This window comes from Oncorhynchus mykiss, chromosome 21 (genome assembly GCF_057628025.1).
Source record: "Oncorhynchus mykiss isolate SJ-2025 chromosome 21, ASM5762802v1, whole genome shotgun sequence".
NCBI lineage: Eukaryota > Metazoa > Chordata > Actinopteri > Salmoniformes > Salmonidae > Oncorhynchus > Oncorhynchus mykiss.
The window spans coordinates 5,374,229-5,386,459 of NC_143042.1; positions in this window are offsets into that span (position 1 = coordinate 5,374,229).

The following is a 12,231-nucleotide window of genomic DNA, read 5'->3' on the forward strand; positions in this document are numbered from 1 at the left end:
ATTACAGAGAGAGAGGGGGGATTAAAGAGAGAGAGCGAGATTGAAGGGGGGTCTTGGTAAGGAAGGTACAACTTGTTTACACAGAAAGAGTTGGCGTGAGAAGGGAAGGATGCAGGCAAAATGAAAGCGAGACAAGAGAAAGGGAGGGAAAAGGGAAGAGTGAGGGAGAGACACTTTCTTGGAGAGAAAGAAACAGAGAAAGAAACAGAGAAAGGAGAGGTGTCTTAAATGAAACATACAGCTTGTTTACACAGAAACAATAGGAGGATGAGGCATTGAATGAATATAATGAATAAAGGGAGAGAGACATAGACATAGACGGGAAGGGAGAGGGAGAGAGACAGAGACAGAGGGGAAGGGAGAGGGAGAGAGACAGAGAAATAGAGGGGAAAGGAGAGGGAGAGAGACATAGAAATAGAGGGGAAATGAGAGGGAGAGAGACAGAGACTTAGTGGGGAAGGGAGAGGGAGAGAGAGAGAAATAGAGGGGAAGGGAGAGGGAGAGAGACAGAGACATAGAGGGGAAGGGAGAGGGAGAGAGACAGAGACATAGAGGGGAAGGGAGAGGGAGAGAGAGAGAAATAGAGGGGAAGGGAAAGGGAGAAAGATAAATAGAGGGGAAGGGAGAGGGAGAGAGAGAAATAGAGGGGAAGGGAGAGAGAGACAGAGAAATAGAGGGAAAGGAGAGGGAGAGAGGGAAATAGAGGGGAAAGGGAGAAAGACAGAGAAATAGAGGGGAAAGGAGAGGGAGAGAGGGAAATAGAGGGGAAATGAGAGGGAAAGAAACAGGGGGAAATGATAGGGAGAGAGACAGGGTAATAGAGGGAAAGGAGAGGAAGAGAGAGGGAAATAGAGGGGAAAGGGAGAAAGACAGAGAAATAGAGGGGAAAGGAGAGGGAGAGAGGGAAATAGAGAGGAAAGGAGAGAAAGAGAGAGACAGAGAAATAGAGGGGAAATGAGAGGCAGGGACAGAGACAGAGACAGAGAAATAGAGAGGAAAGGAGAGAGAATGGAATAGAAAGTGGCCATACAGAGATTCTGGGCTTTAGCAACAACACAGATACTTCTTCAGCCCATCTTCCCTCCCTGGTATTATGGATCAAGCGTTCACCTCTTATGAACATTGTGGCAAGCTGGCGCCCACTCAACACCTACAGTACCTCAACACCTCAGCTTTTCAGTCCTGGCTGAGCATGGTCAATCAGAGCCAACCAGAGTCTACCGGGAAGAAAATCCATAGAGATGTTGCTTGAGCCATGTGTTACTGACTGTTTACACACCCGGTTAGATAACAAACAAAAAATGGCCAATTTAGCAGTCTGTTACTGTAGCTACCCATTGCTTGTCCCTGTGAATGGAGTGTGTGTGTGGACTTTCACCCCTGGTTTTATCTGATGTTATACACTATCAGCAGCTGGTGCAGCTGGTTCTCTCTCTTCAGGTGTACTTAAGAGACCTCTGAAAGAGTACTAGATGGAAACTGGAACTAGACAGGAGATAGGAGAATACCTTCATTCCAGGGGAGGTTGGTGGGAGAAGCTATCGGAGGATGGGCTCATTGTAATGGCTGGAAAGGAATCAATGGAATGGAGTCAAACATGTGGTGTCCATGTGTTTGATGTGTTTGATACCGTTCCATTAATTCCATTCCAGCCATTACAATGATCCCGTTCTCCTTCAGGTCCTCCCACCAGCCTCCTCTGCTTCTTTCCATGGCTCCTCAAAAGAGGTTACTGTTTTTAGTAGGTCCGTGACGATACCAGTATTAAGATACTTGTTAATATCACGGCAAGGAAACAAAACGCGAAGCGGATTCAACAGCCCTAATGTTGGAAACAAACATCAAGTTTTCATCCAGTCACAATATTTTACATACAGCAGGTTTTTAAAGGAACAATCTTCTTAATTGTATTTAATTTAACCTTTATTTAACTAGGCAATTCAGTTAAGAACCAATTCTTATTTACAATGACGGCCTACCAAAAGTCAAAAGGCCTCGAGGGAGTGGGGGCTGGGATTAAAAATGAAAATGTATTAAATAAAACACACATCCCGACAAGAGAGACAACACAACACTACACAAAGAGAGACCTAAGACGACAACATAGCATGGCAGCAATACAGGACAACACACCATGGTAGCAACACAACATGACAACAGCATGGTAGCAACACAACATGGCAGCAGCACAACATGGTAGCAGCACAAAACATGGTACAAACATTATTGGGCACAGACAACAGCACAAAGGGCAAGAAGGTGGAGACAACAATACATCATGCAAAGCATCCACAACTGTCAGTGAGACTGATTGAGTCTTTGAATGATGTCCAGTTTGAGTGTCTGTTGCAGCTCGTTCCAGTCGCTAGCTGCAGCGAACTAAAAAGACGAGCAACTCAGGGGTGTGTGTGCTTTGGGGACCTTTAACAGAATGTGACTGGCAGAACAGGTGTTGTATGTGGAGGATGAGGGCAGCAGTAGATATCTCAGATAGGGGGGAGTGAGGCTTAAGAGGGTTTTATAAATAAGCGACAGGTATACAGAGCTGACCAGTTTACAGAAGAGTATAGAGTGCAGTGATGTGTTCTATAAGGTGCTATATTGGTGGCAAATTTGATGGCCGAATGGTAAAGAACATCTAGCCTCTCGAGAGCACCCTTACCTGCCAATCCATAAATAACATCTCCATAATTTAGCAGGGGTAGGATGGTCATCTGAATCAGGATTAGTTTGGCAGCTGGGGTTAAAGATGAGCGATTACGATAGAGGAAACCAAGTCTAGATTTAACTTTAGCCTGCAGCTTTGATATGTGCTGAGAGAAGGACAGTGTACCGTCTAGCCATACTCCCAAGTACTTGTATGAGGTGACTACCTCAAGCTCTAATCGCTCAGAGGTAGTAATCACACCTGTGGGGAGAGGGGCAATCTTCTTACAAAACCACATGACCTTTGTATTGGAGGTGTTCAGAACAAGGTTAAGGGCAGAGAAAGCTTGTTGGACACTAAGAAAGCTTTGTTGTAGAGCGTTTAACCAATCTGAGGAGAAGCCAGTTGAGTGTAAGATTGTATCATCTGCATATAAATGGATGAGAGAGCTTCCTACTGCCTGAGCTATGTTGTTGATGTAATTTGAGAAGAGCGTGGGGCCTAGGATCGAGCCTTGGGGTACACCTTTGGTGACAGGTGGTGGCTGAGACAGCAGATGTTCTGACTTTATACACTGCACTCTGTGAGAGAGATAGTTAGCAAACCAGGCCAAAGACCCCTCAGAAACACCAATAGTCCTTAGCCTGCCCACAAGAATGGTATGGTCTTTTTTATTTTATTTTTATTTCACCTTTATATAACCAGGTAGGCAGTTGAGAACAAGTTCTCATTTGCAACTGCGACCTGGCCAAGATAAAGCAAAACAGCACGACAAAAAAACAACAGAGTTACAAATGGGATAAACAAAAGTACAGTCAATAACACAATAGAAAAATCTATATATAGGTTGTGCAAATGGAGTAAGGAGGTAAGGCAATAAATAGGCCAATAGTAGCAAAGCAATTACAATTTAGCAAATGAACACTGGAGTGACAGATGTGCAGATGATGATGTGCAAGTAGAAATACTGGTGTGCAAAAGAGCAAAAAAAAGTCAATAAAAACAATATGAGGATGAGGCAGGTAGTTGGATGGGCTATTTACAGATGGGCTGTGTGCAGCTGCAGTGATCAGTAAGCTGCTCAGATAGATGATGCTTAAAGTTAGTGAGGGAGATATAAGTCTCCAACTTCAGTGATTTTTGCAATTCGTTCCAGTCATTGGCAGCAGAGAACTGTAAGGAAAGGCGGCCAAAGCAGGTGTTGGCTTTGGGGATGACCATTGAGATATACCTGCTGGAGTGCATGCTACGGGTAGGTGTTGTTTTGGTAACCAGTGAGCTGAGATAAGGCGGAGCTTTACCTAGCAAAGACCTATAGATGACCTGGAGCCAGTGGGTCTGGCAACAAATATGTAGCGAAGGCCAGCCGTCGAGAGCATACAGTTCGCAGTTGTGGGTGGTATATGGGGCTTTGGTGACAAAATGAATGGCACTGTGATAGACTGTATTCAGTTTGCTGAGTAGAGTGTTGGAGGCTATTTTGTAAATGACATCGCCAAAGTCGAGGATCGGTAGGATAGTCAGTTTTACAAGGGTATGTTTGGCAGCATGAGTGAAAGAGGCTTTATTGCAAAATAGGAAGCCGATTCTAGATTTACTTTTGGATTGGAGATGCTTAATATGAGTCTAGAAGGAGAGTTTACAGACTAGCCAGACACCTAGGTACTTGTAGTTGTCCACATATTCTAAATCAGAACCGTCCAGAGTAGTGATGCTAGTCGAGCTAGTGCGGGCAGCAATCGGTTGAAGAGCATGCATTTAGTTTCACTAGCATTTAAGAGCAGTTGGAGGCCACGGAAGGAGTGTTGTATGGCACTGAAGCTCGTTTGGAGGTTTGTTAACACAGTGTCCAAAGAAGGGCCAAATGTATACAGAATGGTGTCGTCTGCGTAGAGGTGGATCAAGGAATCACCCGCAGCACATCATTGATATATACAGAGAAAAGAGTCGGCCTGAGAATTGAACCCTGTGGTAAACCCATAGAGACTGCCAGAGGTTCGGACAACAGGCCTCCGACTTGACACACCCAACTCTATCAGAGAAGTAGTTGGTGAATCAGGCAAGGCAGTCATTTGAGAAACCAAGGCTGTTGAGTCTGCCGATAAGAATACAGTGATTGGCAGAGTCGAAAGCCTTGGCCAGGTCGATGAAGATGGCTGCACACAATACTGTATTTTATCGATGGCGGTTATGATATTGTTTAGGACCTTGAGCTGAGGTGCACCCGTGACCAGCTCTGAAACCGGATTGCACAGCGGAAAATGTACGGTGGGATTCAAAATGGTCAGTGATCTGTTTGTTAACTTGGCTTTCGAAGAGGCAGAGCAGGATGGATATAGGTCTGTAACAGTTTGGGTCTAGAGTGTCACCCCCTTTGAAGAGGGGGATGACTGCGGCAGCTTTCCAATCTTTAGGAATCTCGGGTGATACGAAAGAGAGGTTGAACAGGCGAGTAATAGGGCTTGCAACAATGGCGGTGGATAATTTTAGAAAGAGAGGGTCCAGATTGAACTACTGTCTACCGCAGTAGTTCCCAAACTTTTTATAGTCCCATACCCCTTCAAACATTCAACCTCCAGCTGCGACCCCCTCTTGCACCAGGGTCAGTGCACTCTGAAATGTTGTTTTTTGCCACCATTGTAAGCCTGCCACACACACGCTATACATTTATTAAACATAAGAATGAGTGTGAGTTTTTGTCACAACCCGGCCAGTCGTGTGAGAAACTCGTCATCATGCAAGCAGTCTGACAAGTGAAAATTATGGTCAGTAAAGAAAACTTTGAGCTCGTCTCTCAATTAAAAAAAAACGTGTCAATACTTTGCCCCTTGATAACCAGCGCAGTTCTGAATGTTGTAAAAGGCGTTATGTGGTCGCTGCCCACATCATTGCATAGTGCAGAAAATACACGAGAGTTCAGGGGCCTTGCTTTAACAACGTTAACCATTTTCACTGTAGTGTCCAAAACGTCTTTCAAGCTGTCAGGCATTCCCTTGGCAGCAAGAGCCTCTCGGTGGATGCTGCAGTGTACCCAAGTGGCGTCGGGAGCAACTGCTTGCACGGGCGTTACCACTCCACTATGTCTCCCTGTCATATCTTTTGCGCCATTAGTACAGATACCAACATGAGCAGCAGCTACGTTTGGCTACATACGGACCATTACTGGAATTCCAGCAAGAGAGTAACGGTTAATGTGATTGGATGATAATTATTTGATTAGGCTACCTGTATTTGACATTGTGTTATTTCACTGAACACTAGATGGTTTAATTCTATTTTTGGAAGCTACTCAGGTGAGAAAAAAACTCAAATGTATTAATGGACTGTTTGAAAATGTATTATACTTTTTTTCATATTTTTATTTGGCGTACCCCCGACGGCATTGTGCGTACCCCTGGGGGTACATGTACCCCATTTCGGGAATACCTGATCTACCGTATCAAAAGCTTTGGCCAAGTCAATAAAAACAGCAGCACAACATTGCTTAGAATCTAGGGCAATGGTGACATCATTGAGGACCTTAAGGTTGCAATGACACCTCCCTAACCTGAGCAGAAACCAGATTGCATACCAGAGAGAATACTATAGACATCAAGAAAAGTTTTTCCAACACTTTTGATAAACAGGGCAAATTAGAAATATGCCTATAACAGTAAGGATCAGCTTGATCTCCCCTTTAAATAAAGGATGCACCGTGGCTGTCTTCTAAGCAATGGGAACCTCACCAGAGAGGAGAGACAGGTTAAAAAGGGGAGTCAAGTTTAATTAGCTCCTTTAGCACCTCGAACTCAGTGACCACCTGCAGGGAGAAACTTTGTAGTGGGCCAGGGGGAAAAGGGAGGAGTATCGGGGCTAGTCGCATTAGAAGGGATGGGAGATGAAGAAATGTTGGACAGGCAAGGAGGCATGGCTGAGTCAAATAGGAATCCTGACTTAATGAAGTGGTGATTAAAGAGCTCAGCCATGTGCTTCTTGCCAGTAAATTCCACATCATCAACATTAAGGGACATGGGCAGCTGTGAAGATGAGGATTTATTCTCCAGGTCTTTAACTGTTTTACAGAACTTCTTGGGGTTAGAGCCACAGAGAGAGAATTGCTCCTTAAAGTAACTAACTTTGGCCTTGTGGATATACTGAGTGCACTTATTTCTCATTTGCCTGAACGAGAGCCAGTCAGCCTGAGTATGAGTGTGCCGAGCCTTTCGCCAAATGCAATTCTTGAGGTGGAGTAACTCTGCCAGATCACTGTCGAACCAGGGGCTGAACCTGTTTTTAATTCTCATTTTCTTTATCGGGGTGTGTTTGTTAACAATCTCACTGAAGATATAAAAAAAGAAGGTCCAAGCTTCTTCGATAGAGGGGATCAAGCTGATTCTATACCAATTTACAGAGGCCAGGTCATGAAGGAAGGCTTGCTCATTAAAGTTTTTGTCACTTTCGTCATAAGGATCGGACCAAGGCGCAGCGTGGTATACGTACGTTCTCTTTTTAATGAATGAACAAAAACACCAACCAACCAACCAACCAACCAACCAACCAACCAACCAACACGCTATTCAAACTAGTGCTAACAGGCAACTAAACATAGACCAAGATCCCACAACTTACAATGGGGCAAATGGCTATCTAAATATGGCTATCTAAATATGATCCCCAATCAGAAACAGCTGTCTCTGATTGGGAACCATATCAGGCCAACATAGACATACAAAAACACTAGATGACAAAAACCCTAGACATACAACAACTAGAGTACCCACTCTAGTCTCACCCTGACCTAATCAAAATATTTAGAAAAACAGAGAATCTAAGGTCAGGGCGTGACAGTTTTTTAGCAAGTGTCTATGACAAATCAGGACAGGACGTTTCACTGAGCAGCCAGGTCTTCTTCGTGTTTTCATTTTTGCCATGGAAAAAATATTGCACCACTGGTATCGTCCTGGCTCTAGCTTTTAGGTATTGTCATTAACACACAAGACATATTAGGTGATATGTGTTTTGATAAAGTGTCTACTATACGCCCACATGAAATGGAAATTGTATTGCCCATTTACCTGATGGAACGGTCTCCCACTTTTGGTGAAGCCACGTGTGTAGTATCATAGCCTACTTTTGTTTCTCTAAAATATGATGGCAGGGAAATTAATTAGAACCATTCATTATTGCCTGGCTACTTTACCGCCCCCATTTCTAAAAAAGGTTTTAGCTCCTAATAGCACTGACTTTGCTGATAGCTACTTCATTGAGGACAAATTGACTTACTATTATGGAGATATGTGGTTGTTTCCCAAGCTGTTTTAGGATGAATGCAATGTAAGTCGCTCTGGATAACAGCATCTGCTAAACAACTAAAATGACTTTTAAAATGAGTGAACAGCACTGCTGCATTGAATGTTACCCTGTTTACATTTTCACGGCACTGGGGGCTGTTCCAGATAGCTTGATCAAAGAGATTGCCAGCCAATTGTCCAAAAGTGCTTGAAATAACTTAATCTTCTGGAGAAATATTCACTTAAAATTTGTAAGGTATAATTGAGTTGACAACAGCAACCAACATACACATGTTGCTTTCTTAATCAACCAGACAATCAAGAGTTATATGTGGCTGTTTAGCTCCATGGTAATGTAATAATCCTGCTTTCTGGAATGTCCCACTGGCCTGTAATACAGTATTCTGTGTTGCACAGTCAATGATTGAAATGGAGGCACTCACTTTAGCATGTGAGTGCTAGGCTAGCTTGTCCTTGAATTGGGCATAAACTGTGTACCCAAAGTGAACCATCTTCGGGGTTTCAGTCTAAATCCCTAAACTGAACCAAAACATCCATATGAGCATTATAGCTAGCACATTAGGCTCCTTGGAAGTTGTGGGAATGTAAGATGTTGGTTTCCCATTGGTTCTGAGAATGAAGCCACACGTTTCATAACCAGTAAAACAGTTTTGAGAACTGAAGTACACATTTTGCCTGTTCTGGGAATGTAAATGTTTTGGTTACAGGGAGGTTCGGATAACGTTTTACTATGATTCCCAGAAGGTTTTACTGGGAGTGTAACAAAGACCGCAGGAAGTCAGGAAAGTATGTGCAGATGGTGAGTTTAATAATAACAAACATAGCGCTTTACAAAAACAAGAGCCGTGTCTGGACATGAAAGCAGAACCAACACAGCCTGATGACTGAGGTTGGTGAGGGCTATATGTAGGGAAGGTAATCAGGGTGGTGATGAAGTCCAGGTGTGCTTAACGATGGGGAGCAGGTGTGCACAATATGGGTTGCCAAGGCCAGTGGTTAGTAGACCGGTGACGTCGAGTGCCGAAGGGAGAGAGCAGGAGTAGGTGTGACAGGGAGGTTTTATTAACGTTTTGAGAATGAAATTATAGGTTATTATGTTCTGAATATTTTTGAACAAAATGTAAAGGATATTTGGAGGTTTTTAAATAACTTCCTTAAAACTTTCATTGAATGTTTAAGTAAGACTGCTAGCTTAGGTTAACTGTTTTGAACTCCAAGCTCAGATATGACGATGGCGCCGGAGCAGAAGGCAGACGTTTTACGTCTATGTTTTTTTATTTGTTTATCTGTGTTGTTTGTAGCTTCTTTTTTTACTCATTTTGTAAATAATGTTGCCGCTACCATCTCTTATGACAGAAAATAACTTCTAGACATCAGGGCTGCGATTACCCACCACGGACTACAGAATCCTTTTTCTTCTTTCACAACTCTGATGAGCCCGAGGCGGAGGATATACGGCTCTCTTGGGAACAGGCCCGACACCCTTGATGTGATCTGTGTGAAGAGGAGGCGGAAAAAGAGAGGCCGGAGAGTGGGCTGCCTTCTGAGATTTCGAATAAACCCCCACTAACCTCAATTCTGCTAGCAAACATGCAATCTTTGGACAATAAAATCGAAGAGTTATGGGGTAAATTAAACTACCAATGGGACATTAAAAACGGTAACATCTTATGCTTCACGGAGTCGTGGCTGAATGACGACAATATCAACATACATCTGGCTGGTTATACGATGTACCGGCAGGATTGAATAGCAGCGTCTAGTAAGACAAGGGGCGGCGGACTATGTATTTTTGTAAATAACAGCTGGTGCACTATATCTAAGAAAGTCTCAAGCTATTGCTCCCTAAGGTTGAGTATATCATGATAAGTTGTAGACCACACTACCTACCGAGAGAGTTCTCATCTGTATTATTCGTTGCTGTTTACATACCACTTCAGTCAGAGGTTGGCACTAAGATAGCATTGAATGAGTTGTATTCCGCAATAAGCAAACAAGAAAACGCTCACCCAGAGGCAGCGCTCCTATTAACCGGGGCATTTAATGCAGGGAAACTTAAATCAGTTTTTCCTAATTTTTATCAGCATGTTAAATGTGCAACCAGAAGGAAAATTACTTTGGACCACTTATACTCCACACACAGAGCTGCATACAAAGCTCTCCCTCGCCCTCAATTTGGCAAATCTGACCATAATTCCATCCTCCTGATTCCTGCTTACAAGCAGAAATTAAAGCAGGAAGCACCAGTGACTAGATCATAAAAAAAAGTGGTCAGATGAAGCAGATGCTAAGCTACAGGACTGTTTTGCTAGCACAGACTGGAATATGTTCTGAGATTCCTCCAATGGCATTGAGGAGTACACCACATCTGTAATTGGCATCATCAATGAGTGCATCGACGACGTTGTCCCCACAGTGACCATACGTACATACCCCAACCAGAAGCCATGGATTACAGGCAGCATCCTCACTGAGCTAAAGGCTAAAGCTACCACTTTCAAGGAGAGGGACTCCAACCTTGAAGCGTATACGAAATCCCGCTATGCCCTTCAACGAACCATCAAACAGGAAAAGTGTCAATACAGGACTAAGATCGAGTCGTACTACATAATCACTTTAATAACTCTACCTACATGTACATATTACCTCAACTAACCGGTGCCCCCCGCACATTGACTCTGTACCGGCACCTCTGTACTCTGTACCGGCACCCCCCTGTATTGCTTGTTACTTTTATCTCTTATTCTTCTCTGTATTGTTTTGAAACTGCACTGTTGATTAGGGGCTCGTAAATAAGCATTTCACTGTAAGGTCTACACCTTTTGTATTCGGCGCATGTGACTGATAAAATTTGATTTGACATACGGAAATGTATTTGCTTTAGCATTAATCATGCAAACACATTTCTTTTTTATGGTGGCTCAGCATCAGTGAGATTCAAACCTATGATCTTATGTTGTCTGTCCATGGAATCAGTCCACTGTGCCACCAGAGTGGAGCTAGCATGCCATGTTTTTTATCATACAAAGTTTTTAATTTTAGTTTATTCAATCAGACCCCATTTCAAAAGATCTTATTAAGATCAGGTGTGGCCAATTAGTGGTATAGACAACACACCTGAACACACTTAACAAGATAGAGGATAGAGTTTTGTTGAGAACAGAATGTATCTGTTTTTAAATAACATTCTTTGAACATTGAACTTTACCAATGTATTTTTTTTAAATGGAAAGTCTTCTTAATGTTCTGCGAACATGACTTTAACTAAAACCATGAGGAAACCTGCAGAAAACGTTATGCAAACAGTGCAGCTATTCCCTCCGCAAGGCTATCAAACAAGCTAAGCGCCAGTACAGAGACAAAGTAGAATCTCAATTCAACGGCTCAGACACAAGAGGCATGTGGCAGGGTCTACAGTCAATCACGGACTACAGGAAAAAATCCAGCCCAGTCACGGACCAGGATGTCTGGCTCCCAGGCAGACTAAATAACTTTTTTGCCCGCTTTGAGGACAATACAGTGCCACTGACACGGCCTGCAACGAAAACATGCGGTCTCTCCTTCACTGCAGCCGAGGTGAGTAAGACATTTAAACGTGTTAACCCTCGCAAGGCTGCAGGCCCAGATGGCATCCCCAGCCGCGCCCTCAGAGCATGCGCAGACCAGCTGGCCGGTGTGTTTACGGACATATTCAATCAATCCCTATACCAGTCTGCTGTTCCCACATGCTTCAAGAGGGCCACCATTGTTCCTGTTCCCAAGAAAGCTAAGGTAACTGAGCTAAATGACTACCGCCCCGTAGCACTCACATCCGTCATCATGAAGTGCTTTGAGAGACTAGTCAAGGACCATATCACCTCCACCCTACCTGACACCCTAGACCCACTCCAATTTGCTTACCGCCCAAATAGGTCCACAGACGATGCAATCTCAACCACACTGCACACTGCCCTAACCCATCTGGACAAGAGGAATACCTATGTGAGAATGCTGTTCATCGACTACAGCTCGGCATTCAACACCATAGTACCCTCCAAGCTCGTCATCAAGCTCGAGACCCTGGGTCTCGACCCCGCCCTGTGCAACTGGGTACTGGACTTCCTGACGGGCCGCCCCCAGGTGGTGAGGGTAGGCAACAACATCTCCCCGCTGATCCTCAACACTGGGGCCCCACAAGGGTGCGTTCTGAGCCAAAGCAAGACAAGCATTTGTGTAAGTTTATCGATAGCCTAGCATAGCATTATGTCCAGCTAGCAGCAGGTAACTTGGTCACGAAAATCAGAAAAGCATATT